This window comes from Pelodiscus sinensis, chromosome 18 (assembly GCF_052426305.1).
Source record: "Pelodiscus sinensis isolate ZL-2025 chromosome 18, ASM5242630v1, whole genome shotgun sequence".
NCBI classification, from domain to species: domain Eukaryota; kingdom Metazoa; phylum Chordata; order Testudines; family Trionychidae; genus Pelodiscus; species Pelodiscus sinensis.
The window spans coordinates 27,712,360-27,719,946 of NC_143069.1; positions in this window are offsets into that span (position 1 = coordinate 27,712,360).

Here is a 7,587-nt window from a genome sequence, read left to right on the forward strand (position 1 = left end):
CGGCCGCTGCTGCCACAGTAATAAGGGCAGCGACTGGGAGCCCCAGCTCTTTTTGAAGCACTGGGACTAGGGCACTTCCCTCTTTGCCCCCCATGTCAGCAGGCCTGATCCTCACCCTCAGCCCACTGGACTCAGGCCAGGGTCCCATGGATGCTGATGGGCGGGGGATTTGGCACTCTGTGAGAGTCTGCAGATCTCAGACCCCAACGTGCTCGCAGGCATACTGAGCACTGAGGGAATCCGGCCAGGAAGGAGCCACTCACCTTTCTGAGGGCTGGGGGTGGTGCTTGGAATCAGCTTCAGACCTGGACAATAAACACAGACAGCATCAAGGACATGCAGCCGCTCAGTCGCTGACCAAGCAGAGACACCCCAGCGACAAAGCCGCCACAAATTCCTAAATAATTTCTTTCCAGGGGAGCTTTAGACAACCAACTATAAATAATCAACTGTATAAATACACCTTCCTCCATTCGAGTGAATGTGTCAGAGCCACAGCTGCTACAGTAGTAATAAATACATTATTAGTAGTAGTAATTATAATAATAATTAATGATTAATAATGCACTAGCATCTAAAGGCCAAATCCAGATCTGTTGTCATTGTTCTGGAATGTTTTCAGCCAGGAGACATGTCAGTCCCTAACCCAAAGAATGGGGTTGTGCCTCATCCCGTCTTGTGAAATAACCCTGGGCTAATAGGATGCATTTATCCTCCATAAATGCATCTAATTCTGTTTTGAACCCTGTTCTAGTTTTGGTTGTCAATGAGATTCACCAGTTGACTATGCATTGTGTGAAAAAGTAATTACTTTTATTTGTTTTAAAATTTCTGCCTGTTAATGTCATTGCCTGACTCTTGAGTTCTTGTGTTGTGTGAAAGGAGTAAGGCCACACCTACACATACGCGGAGTTTGAATTAAGATATGCAACTCCAGCTACGTTAATTGCATAGCTGCAGTCAACATTTCTTAATGTGAACTTTGGTGCTGTTTCCACAGTGAGGTCAACAGGAGCAATTTCAGGAGTACTGGCATCCATGGGGGTCACCCTCAGCATCTGATTTAGTGGGTCTTTACTAAACCTACTAAATCAAATTCCTAAAGATCAACTGCAGAAGCATCGATCTTCTGGGAAGTGAAGATCAGGGCTGACCTTACCATGAGGCAAACTGAGGCGGCCACCTCAGGTGCCAGACTGTGGGAGATGGGAGCGCCACTAGGACTCAGAGTGTAGAAACTTGTCTGTGCTGCTGGTGCATATGTAGGTAGCAGAGCAGTCCCATGAGAGAAGTAGAACAGGAAGAAGGCAGAATTGTGACCTTGCAAAGTTTTGGCCCAACCAAGGAGGCATGGGGGCGTCATTTGAGCTCCTCGACTCAGGTGCCAAAATGTGTGGGCCAGCCCTGGTGAAGATGTGGTCTAAGTAACACAAACACTCATTTTCTCCCCATCATTCAAAAATGTTATATACCTATATCAAATCCCCTCACACACAAACACTTTTCTAAAGAGATCTGTTCCTTTTTATTTACTCACTCCTCAGATGTAATCCAATCCAGATCCATAATCAATTCTGTTGTCCTTTTCTGGACTTTTTCAAATTCCAATATAAGTTTTGTTAGATATGATGACTAGTGCTTCATGCCATATTTGGGGTATGAGCACATAATGGATTTATATACTGGCATTATGATATTTTTCTGTCTTATCTTCTATCCCCTTCTTCATGGTTCCTAACAATCTATTCACTTCTCTGTTTGCCAAAGCACATTGAGCAGGGCTTTTCAGGGGACTGTCCGTGATGGCTTCAAGATGTCTTTGATGAATGGTAACAGCTAATTTGGACTCCACCATGTTGTATGAATAGCTGGGATTATTTTTCATCACTGAATTTCAGCTGTCACTTTCTTGATCAGTTACACTGATGGGCTGTGGATCAGACACGGAGGGTGAGATTTTGAAGAGCTCTGAACCCAATGTGCTGAGCAGTGTGGAAATCAGACCTGTTGTGAATGCAGTCACTCACCTTCCGTAGTGGAGGTTTTCTCAGGCTGGCCAGTGACAGGGCTGTCCTCAAGGGGAGCCTTTCTCTCTGGGCAACAAACACAGGAAATATCACAGCATCTTAGCTAACGAGTGAAACTGCAATCTGCTGCCTATCATCTCTGAACTCCTTTATGTGTCTGGCTCCCAGCTCCCCTGGAGACATGTCTCAGCTTGCTGACATGCCTAGTATCTCCCAACTGCCCGGTCTTGACAAGAGTTTCACCTTGAGTTAGTTAACTCTAGTGGAGGACACGGCTGTTTTCCCATGGGATGCACAGCTTCTGTGGCAGAAAATGATACAAACAGGCTGGGATGGCTGGGGGCGGAGGAAGGTAGATAGAATCACTTACTACATGCCTCATGCCCACGATTTGAGCCCTTTCACCTGCCCACAGTATGTCACTCACGGCCACTCACCTGTGACGTTCAATTGCAAGGGGGCACTGAGAGCAGAATTGGCCACCTGGTTTTTCCCATCCTTGTGCTGATACCCACAGGAGTAGTGCCCTGCGCTCTTCAGGGAGATCTTCAGGAGCAACATAGAACTAATCTGTCCAGGTTTGATTTTTTGGCTGGAAAGCTCCACCCCGTCCTTACAGAAAACAATGTGGGTAATGTCCGGGTTGGGAAGATCTGCACATCGGGCTGAAACCAGCTCCCCCTCCTGAGGTGATGTTGTACTCAGGAACAACCTGGGTGCCGAGAGAATGCCTGGAGGAACAAAGATACATGGATGTGGGATGCCTGAGAGGGGAATGACAGAGTATTTTGGCAAATCTCCACTACATCAGGACAGATCTCCAGCCAGTATTTAGAGCTGGCCCAACATTGGTGGAAATAGTCTTGTTGAAACTGGCTCCATTCCACTAGGGTCAACAAAACAAAGCCAGCGTACATCATCTGAGAATCCATCCCCAAAATGTTATGTTTATGATTGACCACTGTGAGAAGCAAGACATGATAAGTAATTCTGCTGCTCTACTCTGCACTGATTAGGCCTCAGCTGGAGTATTGTGATCAGTTCTGGGCACCACATTTCAAGAAAGATGTAGAGAAGTTGGAGAAGGTCCAGAGAAGAGCAACAAAATGATGAAAGGTCTAGAAAACATGAGCTATGTGGGAAGACTAAAAGAATCGGGCTTGTTTAGCTTGGAAAAGAGACGACTGAGAGAGGGCATGATAACAGCTTTCAAGTATCTAAAAGGGTGTCAGAAAGAGGAGGGAGAAAATTTATTCTCCTTAACCTCTGATGATAGGCCAAGAAGCAATGGGCTTAAACTGCAGGAAGGGATGTTTAGGGTGGACATTAGGTAAAATTTCCTGTCAGGGTGGTTAACACTGGAATAAATAGCCTGGAGATAGTTAAGAGCAGGTTAGACAGACACCTATCAGGGATGGTCTAGACCATGGGTTCTCAAACTGGGGGGCGTGCCCCTCTGGGGGAGCATGAAGAAATTCCAGGGGGGACGTGAGATCACCCAGCCCCCTACCGCCTCTCGTCAATCCACCCCTCCCCAAGTTTCACTGTTATTTTTGTTTTTCGGACCCAGTCACTTCCTTTTTTTTTTGCGCAACAAGTTTTGTTGCTTTTGTGGAGGAGGGGGCCGTGAGGGTTTCTCAAAAATCAAAAAGGGGGCGTGATGCTGAAAAGTTTGGGAACCACTGGTCTAGACGGTACTGGGTCCTGCCATCAGGGCTGGGGACTGGACTTGATGACCTCTCGAGGTCACTTCCAGTTTTAGTGTTCTATGATTCTATGAATTAACCGCATAAAGCAACTGGATTTTAGGTAGGGATCACTCAAAAATGTTCTCCCCTCCCATCTCCTCCCATTGCAAGACCCTGGGGATTTTGTTCTTTGCTCTGACATTCTTTTCCTTCCCATGTCTCTTGTGCTCACACACTCACCTGGGGAACTGCAGAACTCCTGCTCTGTGACCCTGGCACCTGAAGCAAACAGCAGAGATGGGGAGAAGCAGTCTGGGGAAATGCTAATAGAAAACCCAAGCAATCAGGACCCACCCCACCCCCTCCACGCAGTGAGAGCCGTGCTGATATGGTCCTCACACCCAGATCTGACAGCAGGATCTGATAGCAAGTCAGGAAGTCCTGATTGCCCCTCCCATATACACTACACCTTCACTTACAGGACCACTCAGTGATCACAACAGTAAGAGGTTTGTGGTGTTAGGACGCCCTGTAGAACCCCCTTCTCCCACCCTCCCATCCATGACAGCAGAATATTCTCTAGGGCATCATCTGCTCTCTCTGTGCCCCATCACCATGGTGTCTGAGCACCGATATTAATGAAGTGGATTTGGTGCAATGGGGGAACACAGTTTGCTCTACTGTTACAGGAGGGGACTCAGGCATAGGGAGAGAGGTGACAGAGTCCAAAATTCACCTCAGATTTCTCTAATCCTTGTCTAACTTGCTCTCTCTCTCTCAAAACACCCTCTTGTGGGGCGGGTTGGATGAGGGCTGCCCAGGGACAGGCCTAGGACAAGTCATCTCCTTCCACCTCTGAACATGGGAGATGCCCGGCATTCAGACCTGACTCACAGCCCCGTGGATTCAGTGCCAGGGTCCCATGGATGCAGATGGGCTGTGGGTCAGGCCCTGAGGGTGCGATTCTGGAGAGCTCTGACCCCAACGTGCTCTCAGCCTGCCGAGTGCTGTAGGAATGAGGTCGGGAGGCAGCTACTCACCTTCCTGAGATGGTGGCGCCTCAGAGCTGGAGCTGTTGCTTGGGATCAGCTCCCAGGCTGGACAATAAACACAGACAAGAATCAGGCACATTTGTGCTTAGGGCCAGCTCAGCAGAAACCATCCCAGAGCTGCTACGAATCACTAGCTCATGAGGAGCTTCTGGCAAACTGGGCCATCCTCAATGGGTGTCAATTAACCACAATGTCATTGGTGTCAATGGGGTGAAACTGGGATTACAAATTTAATAAGCTTCAGAGGGGTGACCGAGTTAGTCTGTAACAGGAAAAACTTAAAAAACAACAAATAGTCTAGCAGCACCTTAAAGCCTAACAAAACATGTAGGTGGTATCATGAGCACTTCTTCAGATGACAGGAGTATTAGAAGTCAATAAGATTTAATTTAATTAATAAAATGTAATAAGAATGGCCATACTACAGCAGACCAATAGACCATCTAGCCCAGGATCCTGTCTTATGACAATGGACAGTGCCAATTGTTTTAGCAGGAATAAACAGGACAATTAGGCCTGATCCACACTAGACCAGGCAGGTTGGCTTAATATACACCATTCAGCTATGCAAATTGAGTAACTGGATTCGACTTTCCTTACGCTGAACCACTGCAGTGTCTACCCTCCTCACAGAATGGGGAATACAAGACACCAGCCGGGTCTGCCCTCAGTGTTCAATTTGAGGGTCTACACTAGACCCGATAAATCGAATGCTAGAAGATCGATCTCCAGAGGGTCAACTGCTCCTTAGTGTAGACATGCCCTTAGAGCATGATCCATCCCTTATTATCATGTAAGATCCATCCCTTATTATCAGAGGTAAGGGAAGCCAGAATATGCATTTATAACCTGGATCAACTTTGCTAACAACATTCATGGACCAATCCTCAATGACTTATCCTAATGCTTGTCTGATTCCCATGATCCTGCTGGCATTCACAAAAAAAACCCTGGCACTAAATTCCATAGCTTGACTATAGATGCAGATGCACTTCCTTTTCTTTGTTTTGAACCTACTGCCTATTCATTTCACTGGGTGAGCCTTGGGTCTTTTGTTATGTGAAGACGTATATAACACTTCCTGATTCATTTCTTCCACAGCAGTTATGATTTCATAGACCCTATTCGAATTTCCTCAGAACTTTTGGGTGGATGCTGTCTGCTGCGGTGACGTGTTTTCATTTAATGTATCAGCTTGTTCCAGAACCTCTACTATTGAGTTTGGGACAATTCCTCAGATTTATTAGGATGTGCACAATAGTGCTCCAGTTCAGCAGCAATCGCAGCTCACTACTTCCTTCCTCATTACCAGCTTCCCATGGCTGAACCCCACGTAATTGTAAAATGTCTGACACCACCCAGCTGCTCCCCTCCCCTCCCCTTCTCACTTCGTGTTTGAATCCAACCTCTCACCTGTTACGTTCAAGGTCCGGGGGAGACTGAGGCGAGAATTGTTCACCTGGTTCTGGTCGTTCCTGTACTGGTACATGCACCTAAACTGGGCTGAGCTCTGCACAGAGATGGCATACTGATACAGGGACTGGCCTGGCCTGGCCTTCTGGCTTGACACTTCTTTGCCATCCTGGCAGAAAATAATGAGATCAGCTAAAATGTTCTGATGGAGGGAGCACTGAACGGAAACGGAGTCCCCCACCTGGGCTGCAGAGATGCTCAGGGACAACTTAGGAGAAGGGAAGTCACCTGCAACAAAAGGGAGATGTGAAAACATGTCTCTGAGAGGAGACTAAGGGCTTGTCTTCCCTGCAGCATTAACTGGAGTTGCTGCCCCTGACGTGAGTCCCATCCAGTATTCCCTTTAAGCTGGACACTTGAGCAGTCACCCAGGAGAGATTCAAATGTCACTCAGCTAATTAGCAAGGTGCCCACAGTGCCCACAGCTGGCAGCATGTGTTTTTACTGGTGGTGCACGTTGGCAGATGCCCCAGTGCACATAATAACATTTATTCTGCACATGGATGGAAAACAATTAGAGGGAACATTGATCCCATCCACGCACAAATCCATTCCAGGGCAGTGGTGGTGTTGATATGACTTAACCAGTCCATGAGGGGATACAAGCTAAAACTTGAGTGAGCTCCATTCATCAGCTGCCCTCATGACTGCACGATTTTGGAGTGAGGCTTGTGCCACTTAAGTCCTCCAGAGTCTTCCCACAATTCCCTTTGCATGCTCAGAAAGGACAGACAAGTCCTCCCACTGTTCAGGGCCCTTAGGACGTGCTTCTCCCCTCCTCCCCCCAAAGCCATAGCCATAACAGGAGGCAGGGCAGAGCCAGAGTGGGCACACAGCTGTTCTCATGCACGACGGAGAGGTGCCACTAGTGTGTGAATAAGCTGACTCTGCAGACCAGGCCAAGAACTAAGCATGCGTGATGAATTAAATGAGAAATACATTTAGTTAATGGAAGAGCTGGGTTTCTCCATGTAAGTATTAAAATAAATACAGAACAATACAGAGATTTGAGACACATTCATTGTAGTGCACTGCCTGGTCTCATCAGTATACAGCTGCATTAGCACCAAGCCTGCAAAGATTTATACAAGGAAAGTCTGCTAACTATGCATCTCAGCGACACAAGACCCAGTGTAAATAGGCTCTGCTCCTTAGGAATCAGCAGAATTCTAGAATCCTAGAACTAGAAGGGACCTCGAGAGATCAAGTCTAGTCCCCTGCCCTCAGGGCAGGACCAAGCACTATCTAGATCATCCCTGATAGATGTCTAGCCAACCTGCTCTTAAATATCTCCAGTGATGAAGATTCCACAACCTCCCTGGGCAATTTATTGCAGTGTTTAACCAC